This window comes from Oncorhynchus mykiss, chromosome 17 (assembly GCF_013265735.2).
Source record: "Oncorhynchus mykiss isolate Arlee chromosome 17, USDA_OmykA_1.1, whole genome shotgun sequence".
NCBI lineage: Eukaryota > Metazoa > Chordata > Actinopteri > Salmoniformes > Salmonidae > Oncorhynchus > Oncorhynchus mykiss.
The window spans coordinates 6992178-7006766 of NC_048581.1; the positions used below are offsets into that span (position 1 = coordinate 6992178).

Sequence of the window (14589 nt, forward strand, 5' to 3'; positions counted from 1 at the left end):
ACTGTTCATCTACTCCTCGTCTCACAAAGACATGACGCTCGGATCCAAAAATCTCAAATTTGGACTCATCAGACCCAAGGACAGATATCCACCGGTCTAATGTCCATTGCTCGTGTTTCTTGGCCCAAGCAAGTCTCTTCTTCTTATTGGTGTCCTTTAGTAGTGGTTTCCTTGCAGCAATTCGACCATGAAGGCCTGATTCACGCAGTCTCCTCTGAACCGATGATGTTGAGATGTGTCTCTTGCTTGAACTTTGTGAAGCATTTATTTGGGTTGCAATTTCTAAGTCTGGTAACTCTAATGAACTTATGCATCAGAAGTAACTCTGGGTCTTCCATTCTTGTGGTGGTCCTTAAAGTAATGATGGACTGTTGCTTCTCTTTGCTTATTTGAGCTGTTCTTGACATAATATGGACTTCACCTTTTACCCAATAGGGCTATCTTCTGTATACCCCCATACCTTGTCACAACACAACTGATTGGCTCAAACACATTAAAACCTGTTATGGCACATTAACTCTTGAAACTAGGGGGCACTATTTTAATTTATGGAAAAATAACGTTCCCAAAGTAAACGGGCTATTTCTCAGGACCAGGTACAAGAATATGCATATAATTGACAGCTTAGGATAGAAAACACTCAATATTGTCTGTGAATATAACAGAACTGATATTGCAGGCGAAAGCCTGAGAAAAATCCAATCAGGAAGTGACTCTTATTTTGAAGCCTCTGCATTCCTATGCATCCCTATTTACCATTGAAAGGGATATCAACCAGATTCCTTTTTATATGGCTTCCCTAATGTGTCTTCAGTCACTAGACATAGTTTCAGGCTTTTATTTTGAAAAATGAGCGTGAACGACAACATTGCGTCAGTGGTCAGGTGGGGGCTCTCAGAGTGATTTGTGCGTAATAGACAAAGGCGGCCATTGATATATTATCGAATAGATATTTGAAAAACACCTTGAGGATTGATTATAAAAAACATTTGCCATGTTTCTGTCGATATTATGGATCTAATTTGGAGTTTTTTTTCGGCGTTGTCGTGATCACAACTTCCGGTGGATTTCTCAACAAAACGTGAAGAATAAACGGAGGTATTTTGGCTATAAAAAAATAATCTTTATGGAACAAAATTAACATTTGCTGTCTAACTGGGAGTCTCGCAAGTGAAAACATCCGAAGCTCAAAGGTAAACGATTTAATTGGATTGCTTTTCTGATTTTCGTGACCAAGCTCCCTGCTGCTAGCTGGACATAATGCTATGCTAGGCTATCGATAAACTTACACAAATGCTTGTCTTGCTTTGGCTGTAAAGCATAATTTCAAAATCTGAGATGACAGGGTGATTAACAAAAGGCTAAGCTGTGTTTCACTATATTTCACTTGTGATTTCATGAATATGAATATTTTCTAGTAAGAATGTTTGTCTGTTGCGTTATGCTAATTAGTGTAGTTGATGACAATTCTCCCGGAAACGGGAGGAGTAGTTCCAAAAGGTTAAAACACATTAAAACCTGCTAGTGGAACGTTGACAACATCCGGTGAAATTGCAGAGTGCAAAATATTTATTTATTTGAACTTTAACTTTCATACATTCACAAGTGCAAAGCTTAACTTCTTGTTAATCTAGCCACCGTGTCAGATTTCAGAAAGGCTTTGCGGCGAAAAGCAAACCATGCGATTATCTGAGGACAGCACCCCATCAAACAAACACACAACAATCATATTTCAACCCGCCAGGCGCGACACAAACCTCAGAAATAACAATATAATTTGTGCCTTACCTTTGAAGAGCTTCTTCTATTGGCACTCCAATATGTCCCATAAACATCACAAATGGTCCTTTTGTTCGATTAATTCCGTTGTTATATTTCCAAAATGTCCATTTATTTGTTGCATTTGATTAAAAAAAACACTGGTTCCAACTCACCCAGCATGACTACAAAATATCTAATAAGTTACCTGTAAACGCTGTCCAAACATTTCAAACAACTTTCCTAATCTAACTTTAGGTATTTTAAAACATAAATAATCGAGAAAATTTGAGATGGGATAAACTGTGTTCAATACCGGATAAAAACAACGTGAAGCGCGTGACCTGGAGTGCGCATCAAAACATTAGAGAGCACTAGGCTGGACCCTCGTTCTGAATAGCCGAACTTCTTCATTTCTCTAAAGAAAAACATCAACCAATTTCTAAAGACTGTTGACATCTAGTGGAAGCAATAGGAACTGCAACCAAGTGCCACACAAAACCATTTGAAAACAGAGTCACCTCAACAACAAAAAGTTCCTCCTGGATGGTTTGTCCACGGGGTTTCACCTGCCAAATAAGTTATGTTAAACTCACAGACATTATTTTTACAGTTTTAGAAACTTTAGAGTGTTTTCTATCCAAACCTACCAATTATATGCATATCCTAGCTTCTGGGCCTGAGTAGCAGGTAGTTTACTTTGGGAACGCTTTTCATCCGGACGTGAAAATACTGCCCCCTATCCCAAACAGGTTATAGGGAAAGAAATTCCACAACTTAACTTCTAAAAAGGCAATTAATTGAAATTCATTCCCGGTGACTACCTCATGATGCTACAGTCCTCCTTTAAGACTCCATAATGTTTCATCATTAGATGCTACAGTCCTCCTTTAAGACTCCATAATGTTTCATCATTAGATGCTACAGTCCTCCTTTAAGTCTCCATAATGTTTCATCATTAGATGCTACAGTCCTCCTTTAAGACTCCATAATGTTTCATCATTAGATGCTACAGTCCTCCTTTAAGTCTCCATAATGTTTCATCATTAGATGCTACAGTCCTCCTTTAAGACTCCATAATGTTTCATCATTAGATGCTACAGTCCTCCTTTAAGTCTCCATAATGTTTCATCATTAGATGCTACAGTCCTCCTTTAAGACTCCATAATGTTTCATCATTAGATGCTACAGTCCTCCTTTAAGTCTCCATAATGTTTCATCATTAGATGCTACAGTCCTCCTTTAAGACTCCATAATGTTTCATCATTAGATGCTACAGTCCTCCTTTAAGTCTCCATCATGTTTAGAATGTGTCTGGAAGCGCTACTCTATCTATTCTACTCTCATCCTTTCGGTTTTAATAATATTTAATAATAATAATAATAATAATAATGTTATAATAGGTAATAACTAACTTTAATAACTAGGGTTAATACCTGCCTGGCGCCCCAACAAAATCTTCATATTTACCCCCCTCTAACAATACCGCTACAGAATTAGCGTAGTAGGCCATGTAACTTAAGGTGATCAGAAATATTTAGGACTAACTTATTCCTTGCCACCCATTCTGAAACTAACTGCAGCTCTATGTTAAATGTTGCAGTCATTTCAGTCGCTGTAGTAGCTGACGTGTACAGTGTTGAGTCATCCGCATACATAGACTCACTGGCTTTACTCAAATGTCACTGGCATGTTGTTGGTAAAGATTGAAAAAAGTGAGTGCCAAACAGCTGCCCTGGGGAATTCCTGATTCTACCTGGATTTTGTTGTACAGGCTTCCATTAAAGAACACTCTTTGTGTTCCGTTAGACAGGTAGCTCTGGGGCGGCAGGTAGCCTAGTGGTTAGAGCGGTAGGCCAGTAACCGAGAGATTGCTGGATTGAATCCCCGAGTTGACAAGGTAAAACTCTGTCGTTCTGCCCCTGAACAAGGCAGTCCTAGGCCATCATTGAAAAAAATTAATTTGTTCTTAACTGACTTGCCTAGTTAAATAAAGGTTACATTTTAAAAGAAAAACTCTTTATCCACAATATTGCAGGGGGTGTAAAGCCATTTTTATCATCAATTTCGCTCAGCCAATCAGTCATTTGCAAGTGCTGTGCTTGTTGAATGAACTTCCCTATAAGCTAAAAGTCTATATTTGTTTAATGTAAAACAGCATTGTATCTGGTCAAATATTTTTTTTCCAAAATTGTAAGGGTCGGTAACAGGCTGATTGGTCAGCTATTTAAGCCAGTAAAGGGAGCTTTACTATTCTTGGGTAGTGGAATGACTTTAGCTTCCCTCCAGGCCTGAGGGCACACACTTTCTAGTAGGCTTAAATTAAAGACAAGGCAAATAAGAATGGCAATATCGGCCGCTATTATCCTCAATTTTCCATCCTCGTTGTCAGACACCAGTGACTTGTCATTGTTGATTTTATTTGCACAACATTTCATTGAAGATTCTCCAAAGATTTTTTACAATCATTCTTCATGTATTTTATCTTTGTTTCATTGTGTACTTTCTTCTTTTTACTCAGTTTAGTCAAATGATGTCTCAATTTGCAATAGGTTTGCCAATCAGTTATTCAGCCAGACCTATATGCCATCTCTTTTGCCTCCCTCTTCATCATACCATTTTTTAAATTCCTCATCAATTCATGTGGATTCAACCGTTTTTACAGTCATTTTCTTAATGGGTGCATGCTTATTAGTAACTGGGATAAGCAGTTTCAAATGTGTCAAGGGCAGTGTCTGGTTGCTCATCATTACACACCACGGACCAACAAATATTATTTACATCAACAACATAGGAATCACTACAAAAAAATGTATGACCTCTTATACACAATATTAGTCCCAGCCTTTCGAACGGTGATTTTCCTAGACATGGCTCCTATATTGTGATCACTACATCTGGTGGATCTGGATACTGCTTTAAAACCCATTTCTGCAGCATTAGTAAAGACATGATCAAAACATGTTGATGATTTCATTCCTCTACTGTTTGTCACTACCCTGGTAGGTTGAATGATAACCTGAACAAGGTTGCCGGCACTGGTTACAGTTTGAAGCTTTTGCTTGAGTAGGCAGCCTGATCACAGCTTTTCTTCAGTACTAGTTAATTAATGACCAAAGTCTTGAGTTTAGTTTGCCTGTTCTACAGTCTTTTAAAGATAGGGGCGTTGACTGGGACAGGCAATGTAACATCCATAATGTTTTAAGGAAAAGTTTTTGTAAAACAAGCACCTTACATTGGATCATCTAGAAACTTTCTCTCCAAAGCTGACTTTCATCAAGGTTTTATATGGTCTATTGGTTTCTCTCTTTTCATTGGCAGAATCCTTTTTCAGTGTTATGATATTCATTACATCCATATACACTACTCTAACTTCCTGTCAACTAACATAACTCTGCTGGTTATCCTGGTAACAGATACCAGTGGGCAGATCTATTGTATTTGTTCAAACTAAACTACAGCACTTACTTTGATGTGTCAAATCTGATCCTTTCTTCTCTTCTCCTCCTCTCACAGTTCCACTCAGCCCTGTTGTTTTCCTGCAGTCCACCAGCAGCACAGACAACCTCTTCATACCCAGCAGTAAGGTGCTACCGGGAGAGGCACGATACAGGGACTCCGGGAGGGAGGAAGGGCAAGTGTTGTCCTGCTAACCATAAAGAGGGGACACAGACGCACATCATTATGGATGCTGATGTCACTGTTGTCATAAAGTGCTTTACAGAAACCCAGCCCACAAGCGAGAGAAAGCTGTTTGCTCGTCCAGACCAAGCTGTACCATCTGGTGTTCTGATCTGGAGAGACTCTTCTCTGCCTCGTCAGCATCAGGATGTTGTTGAGGCTCCCCAGAGGATCCACCATAGTCATGTCTCTCTCCTGTGTGAACGAGAACATCAAAATGAGTAGTAAACTCCCTTTGATATTTTAAGTAGAACATATGCTTCAATATTGAATTTTAAAAGCCTGTTATACTAGATGAGGGGAACTTTAATATAGACAACATGGAGAATTCAATACATCTAATTGAAAAGTCCCTAAAATATATGAACCAATGGCAGATTGACCCTTTAACAATTCCTACAGTACTGAACAACATATTCAAGTGTAGAACTTCAGTAGAATGCCCCTTTAAAACCACACATTAGTTCAACAACGGCATAGTTTGTGTCCCTGTTAAAGACAGTACTCACTGGTGTTAATCTGATATTCTGTCTCTTCCTCTTTCACTCCAAAAACGTCTTCCTCCTTCACCTTTATTGAGATATCATCCTGTTCCTCTCTAAACGGTTCTTTCTCTTCTATCACTATAACAGCCTCCTCTTCCTCCTTTTTCATTCTGAAATCTTCTTCCTTCACTATAACAGTCTCCTCTTCCTCCTTTTTCATTCTGAAATGTTCTTTCACTATAACAGCATCTTCTTCCTTCACTATAACAGTCTCCTCTTCCTCCTTTTTCATTCTGAAATGTTCTTCCACTATAACAGCATCTTCTTCCTCCTTTTTCATTCTAAAAGCTTCTTTCTCTTCTTTCACTGTAACCTCATCCTCTTCTTCAATGTTCAGCGCCAGAACTTCTTTCTCCAAACAGCAGACCTCCTCTTCTTTAGCAGGGGATGAGTACTTTAATGAGCTCATGGTCAGGGATGTTAGCTAGCTAGTTAGCATTAGCGACTAGCCTAGTGCTAGGCTCAGCATCAATCTTTAACAAGTTTGCAAATTAGGTTACAGTTAACCAGTTAATACGTCAACAGAACTGTGTTTAAAACACTGAGATTAGATAATGTACATTAACATGGTCTAAAGCGTCAATCTTTCACTTTTATGTTGGCTAGCAAGCTACCGACGTGGTTGGAAGAGTTGGCGCCTTGTTGTTCCTGAAGAAGGGTCCCGGCCAGTCCATTATACGTCACGGAAGAATCATCACCTGAAAGACGCTCATCGCCATCTGCTGACTGGAGTGGGTAACGCAGTTTGGAAACAATAGTTACAACACTTTTTGTATTGGAAAGAACGTCATAATTATTTAACAATAAGCTGATACATTTTCTCTTCCAAATAATAAGTTCCTGTACACAGACGTAGAAGCTCAATATAAATATGTAGATGATTAATAAATACTTCTATGAATAGGTAGTGTTTTAATACACATTTTCTCTGTTCATTTTTCACATTCGTTTTTATCTACATGTGACCATAGTATTCCCTTAAAGCCACGCTCTATAAGATACAAATCATCCTGTAAACAACAGAACAAATGCATCACATGCAAATAGCACTTGATTATCTGTAGTGCTATACACTGGGTAGACAAAACATTAAGAACAGCTGCTCCTTCCATGACTTAGAAAGACTAGGTGAATCCAGGCTAAAGCTATGATCCCTTACTGATGTCACTAGTTAAATCCACTTCAATCCGTGTAGATGAAGGGGGGAGACAGGTTAACAGACAGTGACACATTCAATACTGCCTTGCACACTCTCGCCTGCATCTAACATTCTCTGATCATCAGAGAAACATCTAGTTTCTCAGGTCTGGAGGAAACCTGGCACCATCCCTACGGTGAATCGTGGTGATGGCAATATCATGGTGTTATTGGGGATATTTTTCAGTGGCAGGGACTGGGAGACTAGTCAGGATCGAGGGAAAGATGAACGGAGCAAAGTACAGAGAGATAATTGGTGAAAACCTGCTCAAGAGCACTCAGGACCTCAGACTGGGGCAAAGGTTCACCTTTCCACAGGACAACGACCCTAAGCACACAGCGAAGACAACATAGAAGTGGCTTTGGGACAAGTCTCTGAATGTCCTTGAGTGGCCCAGCCAGAGCCCGGATTTGAACCCAATCGAACAACTCTGAAGAAATCCTGAAAATAGCTGCGCAGTGACGCTCTCCATCCAACCTGACAGATCTTGAGAGGATCTGCAGAGAAGAATGGGAGAAACTCCACAAATACAGATGTGCCAAGATTGTAGTGTCATACCCAAGGTGGCTTGAGGCTATAATCACTGCCAAAGGTGCTTCAACAAAGCACTGAGTAAAGGTTCTGAATACTTATTTAAATGTGATATTTCAGTTTTAATTTTAAAATGCATATGCATACATTTCTAATCCTGTTTTTGCTTCGTCATTATAGGGTGTTGTTGTGCAGATTCATGAGGAAAACCTACCAATTTAATCCATTTTAGAATATTCCAGTAAATTCAGGAAGTAAACTGAAAATTCCAATTCTCTTCTATAGTTTTCAATGAGGAAAATGTGGAATTTGGTTTACTTTCTGAATTGACTGGAAATGAAATGGATTTGACTCCAACCCTGGTTTTACTACAAATCTGTCAACGTCATAATTTAGTCAATGTTATAATGCATAAAGCTCACAGATGTGATCGTTCTCATTCAGAGTAAATTATTCTAATTGAATAAAACAGAATTAAACAAATCAAATGTATTATGCACCTGAATAACTTCAACAACCTGGTTGATTCTCTGGTTGATTCTCTGGTTGATTCTCTGGTTGATTCTCTGGTTGATTCTCTGCTCAACAACACTGACTGTGAATCAATCTGGTTGATTCTCTGCTCAACAACACTGACTGTGAATCAATCTGGTTGATTCTCTGGTTGATTCTCTGCTCAACAACACTGACTGTGAATCAATCTGGTTGATTCTCTGGTTGATTCTCTGCTCAACAACACTGACTGTGAATAAATCTGGTTGATTCTCTGCTCAACAACACTGACTGTGAATCAATCTAGTTGATTCTCTGGTTGATTCTCAGCTCAACAACACTGACTGTGAATAAATCTGGTTGATTCTCTGCTCAACAACACTGACTGTGAATCAATCTAGTTGATTCTCTGGTTGATTCTCAGCTCAACAACACTGACTGTGAATTAATCTGGTTGATTCTCTGGTTGATTCTCTGCTCAACAACACTAACTGTGAATAAATCTGGTTGATTCTCTGCTCAACAACACTGACTGTGAATCAATCTAGTTGATTCTCTGGTTGATTCTCAGCTCAACAACACTGACTGTGAATCAATCTGGTTGATTCTCTGGTTGATTCTCTGCTCAACAACACTGACTGTGAATAAATCTGGTTAATTCTCTGGTTGATTCTCTGCTCAACAACACTGACTGTGAATCAATCTGGTTGATTCTCTGGTTGATTCTCTGCTCAACAACACTGACTGTGAATCAATCTGGTTAATTCTCTGGTTGATTCTCTGCTCAACAACACTGACTGTGAATCAATCTGGTTGATTCTCTGGTTGATTCTCTGCTCAACAACACTGACTGTGAATCAATCTGGTTGATTCTCTGGTTGATTCTCTGCTCAACAACACTGACTGTGAATAAATCTGGTTGATTCTCTGCTCAACAACACTGACTGTGAATCAATCTAGTTGATTCTCTGGTTGATTCTCAGCTCAACAACACTGACTGTGAATAAATCTGGTTGATTCTCTGCTCAACAACACTGACTGTGAATCAATCTAGTTGATTCTCTGGTTGATTCTCAGCTCAACAACACTGACTGTGAATTAATCTGGTTGATTCTCTGGTTGATTCTCTGCTCAACAACACTAACTGTGAATAAATCTGGTTGATTCTCTGCTCAACAACACTGACTGTGAATCAATCTAGTTGATTCTCTGGTTGATTCTCTGCTCAACAACACTGACTGTGAATCAATCTGGTTGATTCTCTGGTTGATTCTCTGCTCAACAACACTGACTGTGAATAAATCTGGTTGATTCTCTGCTCAACAACACTGACTGTGAATCAATCTAGTTGATACTCTGGTTGATTCTCAGCTCAACAACACTGACTGTGAATCAATCTGGTTGATTCTCTGGTTGATTCTCTGCTCAACAACACTGACTGTGAATCAATCTGGTTGATTCTCTGCTCAACAACACTGATCGCGTCAAACTTTGCTGTATGTCCAGGCTGTCACTTCTGTCATCAGCTACTAACACCAGTGCTGCACCTTTGTCCTTGTCCCTGGATGACGGCTTCCTGGTCCCTCTTCCATAGTGAGAACACTGATGGCTCAACATGGTTTTCTGAGAGACTGGATGACGGCTTCCTGCTCCCTCTTCCATCGTGAGAACACTGATGGCTCAACATGGTTTTCTGAGAGACTGGATGACGTCTTCCTGCTCCCTCTTCCATCGTGAGAACACTGATGGCTCAACATGGTTTTCTGAGAGACTGGATGAAGGCTTCCTGCTCCCTCTTCCATAGTGAGAACACTGATGGCTCAACATGGGCTTCCTGGTTATGAAAGAAAGTGTGGTGGTCAATGGTAGCCACTCTCATTGTTTGAAGCAGTTGTAGTCTTTGTTGGCATGTATCCAGACCCCAGAATGGTAGTAGAAAGGAGCCTGTTCCCTGCATGCTTCCTCACAATCATTGGCTGGATCGACCACTCCCCCAACTGACCACAGGACCAGTATTGCTGTCTGATCTTCATTCCTACAGCCTTCATCTCCGTCCCTGGAGTCTCTTCACTGTCTGATCTTCATTCCTACAGCCTTCATCTCCGTCCCTGGAGTCCCTTCACTGTCTGATCTTCATTCCTACAGCCTTCATCTCCGTCCCTGGAGTCTCTTCACTGTCTGATCTTCATTCCTACAGCCTTCATCACCGTCCCTGGAGTCTCTTCACTGTCTGATCTTCATTCCTACAGCCTTCATCTCCATCCCTGGAGTCTCTCCCTGGAGTCTCTTCACTGTCTGATCTTCATTCCTATAGCCTTCATCTCCATCCCTGGAGTCTCTTCACCGAGTAAGTATAGATAGTATAAGAAACCTGTCCCATTCTACTATCCCATGTCTATTATCTTTGTTTAGAAATAGTCATTTGTGTGACCTACTGATTTTCCCTACAATTTCTTTTAAGGATTTAGAAATATAGAAATGGTAGAACGAGGAATGTCAGAGTCTGGAATATAAATATATACAGTTGGTTTACAATGTATATGATGGTGTGTCTAGACATTATGGACCGTATATGAATATAAAAGGTGTGTACAGTAGTAGTTATATAGGATAAGCCTTGACTAGAATACAGGGTGGAGTACTGGGTGGTAGACGGCTAGTAACAGTGACTAAGTTCAGGGCAGGATACTGGGCGGAGGCCGGCTAGAAGTGACTATTTGAACATTGATATTGGACAGCCTTACCTATAGAGTAGCACCACCACCCATCAGACCATTCTCATGTTGATGTCAAAGCTGCAGTGTATTGTTGCTATAGGAGTTTATGATTAATAATCCTATTTATTTCAAGCCCCACTAAGATGTCACCATACTATTCATTTAAAGCCCCTGTGTCAGATATAAATCATCAGAGTGGGAAACCAACTGACATGGAAACAATGGAGCAAATGTATCACTATCAGGGTGTATTATGACATCAGATAGAACTACTCAGACATTCCAAATATCACTTGATTATCAGAGGGGTGAATTATGACATCATATAGAACTACTCAGACATTCCAAATCAGGCTTCATCCACATCATGAAGGTGGATATTGATCCAACCATTTCAAAAGTAATGACCGGGCTGATGGAAACAGGATATGCCTGAATATTTTAATAAATGGTGACATTTTGTTACTTCGTTTGACAATTTGTTTGTCTTTTTGTGTCAGTAAAAATGTTTAAGCGAGAAATGGCTGTGGAAACTCTTTGATGCGCAAATATTTATATAACAACCATCACATCTTAGTTAACTTGGAGTCACTTGATGATATCTTGTGTGGTTCCCCCACTACGATTCGGAAACCCATGTAGTTTATTAGGCTACAGATGAAATAAGTTATGAACTTCACAGGGTGGTGAAACTACATGTGATGAGCTTGATGCTCCATTCCAATACACTTTGAGGGTCTTATTCTGGTGACATGATGACCGATGCTTGGTTGCCATTTGACAAATAAAATAATTGCTCTCACCCATGATAATCTCATCAATCGGGTAACAACGTTTATTGAACCAGTGGGAGCGTTGTAAATGCCCCCAGGAAAGTCGAAAGAGGAACTCTTCATTGAGACAATTATACACAGCAATCTGTGGGAGAGTTGTGGTGGATATTATAAAATAAGGATCTGCTGGAGTCCAAGTCAAACCAAGATTCTTTATTTCTGAGCTCAGAGAGAATAACAGAGTTACACAGCGCAGTGTAGACAGTCTGAATTCCTGAAGCATTGGGTGATGAGCACATATCTTTATAGTTTCCTATTCCTGGGCGGGACTTTATTCATACAAGGACACAGGTGCAAATTGGTTTGCAACACAGAATGATAGTCCCAAGAACAGGAGCTTATAATAGGACAGTTTCACAAGGTTAGTCACATACTCAGTTATGTGGACACACAAACAATTAACATTTTCCATTACAGAGTCTGAACATGTTCATTTCATTAAATCATCAGTGGGCCAACAATGCAAATGTCAACAATGGAACTAATGCATCACATCCAAATATCACTTGATTATCTGTAGTGCTGGAGGAATGACACACCCAGATAAACACAAAGAGTTTAAAAAAGGAACCTGATCTTCTTTATATTCAAACTGACAGACTCCATATTCACTTCATGTTTTCTAATAAAAACAAACAAATATATGTTTGAGTATACCCTGTACCATTTAATTTCATCTGGTAAAGACAGGTAAACACATTGTCAGTCAACAATATAAGACAACGGGAGCAATGTTCTCTGATGATTTTTAAGTCAATGTGATGTGAAATATCAACATACACGCTAAGAGAAGTAATTTCTCTCTCCTGTGTGGATTGTCTAATGACGTTTAAGTGACTTATGAGTAATATATTTTCCCACAGTCTGAGCTTTTCTAAGCCTTCTCCTCTGTGTGCAGTCTAATGTGTTCTTTCAGGCTTCCTAAATGGGCAAAAGCTTTGCACCCTGGGAGGAGTGGTAAGGCTTCTCTCCTGTGTGTATTCTCTCATGTTGTTTCAGATTCCCCGACCGGTTGAAACACTTTCCACATTGGGAGCAGCGGTAGGGCTTCTCTCCTGTGTGTATTATCTCATGTTGTTTCAGCTTCCCCGACCGGTCGAAACGCGTTCCACATTGGGAGCAGTGGTAAGGCTTCTCTCCTGTGTGTACTCTCATGCCGTTTCAGCGTCCCCGACTGGTTGAAACTCTTTCCACATTGGGAGCAGTGGTAAGGCTTCTCTCCTGTGTGTATTCTCTCGTGTTGTTTCAGCGTCCCCGACTGGTTGAAACACCTCCCACACTGGGAGCAGTGGTAAGGCTTCTCTCCGGTGTGTATTCTCTCGTGTTGTTTCAGCTTCCCTGAATGGTTGAAACGCTTTCCACACTGGGAGCAGTGGTAAGGCTTCTCTCCGGTGTGTATTCTCTCGTGTCGTTTCAGCTCCCAAGACTGGTTGAAACACTTTCCACATTGGGAGCAGTGGTAAGGCTTCTCTCCTGTGTGTATTTTCTCGTGTTGTTTCAGCTCCCAAGACTGGTTGAAACACTTTCCACACTGGGAGCAGTGGTAAGGCTTCTCCCCTGTGTGTATTCTCTCGTGTTGGTTCAGGGATGCTTTCCGGTTGAAACACTTTCCACACTGGGAGCAGTGGTAAGGCTTCTCTCCTGTGTGTATTCTCTCGTGCCGTTTCAGCACCCCTGACTGGTTGAAACCCTTTCCACACTGGGAGCAATGGTAAGGCTTCTCCCCTGTGTGTATCCTCTCGTGTTGTTTCAGGTGTGCTATCTGGTTACAACTCTTTCCACAGTGGGAGCACTGGTGTCGTCTTGCTGGTTTGGACGTCCCTGGCTCTGGTTCCTCTGAGTCTGGTCTTTCTCCTGCCAAAGATAGTGTTATTTTTAAATAGAGACCCGAATGAAACCACATGATAAAACAACCTTGCTACGAGGGTAAATCCTAAATCAGATCTCTCAATAACCTGAGGCCAGTTTTAACAATCTTAGTGTGATTTTAAAACAAATGCAGAGCTTCCCGGTAATTACTGCTATGTTTACATTACTTATTTTATTCATCCTGTTTTACAAGTCAGAACACAAAAACCTAGACAGTTCTAGGACACTGAAGACACAGACGTCGCTGGATTCCAATTGAACAGGTGGTTCTAAATATATAACATTCATAGCTGTATGATACATAATGTGACCTACACACTTCCTTAAACATAAAATAACTAAAGAAGTCATTTTGTGTGGAAATCAAACTTGTTTTTACGTCGCAGATACAAAGCACATCAGTAACATCTCCCCGTTGTTGAAAGGGTTCGACACATTGCTGTTTAATTGGACAAATTTCTTATTTAGACATTCACAGATTTTCAACATTTTGAACTTGTAGGTTGCTTTTCCTTTACTCTGCGATCCAACTCATCCCAAACTATCTCGATTTGGTTGAGGACGGGGGATTGTGTAGGCCAGGTCATCTGATGCAGCACTCCATCACTCTCCTTCTTGGTCAAATAGCTCTTACACGGCCTGGAAGTGTGTTGGGTCATTGTCCTGTTGAAAAACAATTGACAGTGGGACTAAGCCCAAACCAGATGGGATGGCATATCGCTGCAGAATGCTGTGGTAGTCATGCTGGTTAAGTGTGACTTGAATAAATAAATCACTGACATTGTCAATAGCAAAGCACCCGCACACCATCACATCTCCTCCTCCATGCTTCACGGTGGGAACCACACATGCGGAGATAATCTGTTCATCTACTCCTCGTCTCACAAAGACATGACGCTCGGAACCAAATACTCAAATTTGGACTCATCAAACCCAAGGACAGATATTCACCGGTCTAATGTCCA

The 14589-nt window shown here is 40.4% G+C and overlaps 1 pseudogene; it reads right to left on the reverse strand.

The window, feature by feature from the left end:
- Positions 1 to 11893: 11893 nt before the first annotated feature.
- The window catches only part of LOC118940074, a 50038-nt pseudogene continuing 47342 nt past the window's right edge, over positions 11894 to 14589 (reverse strand).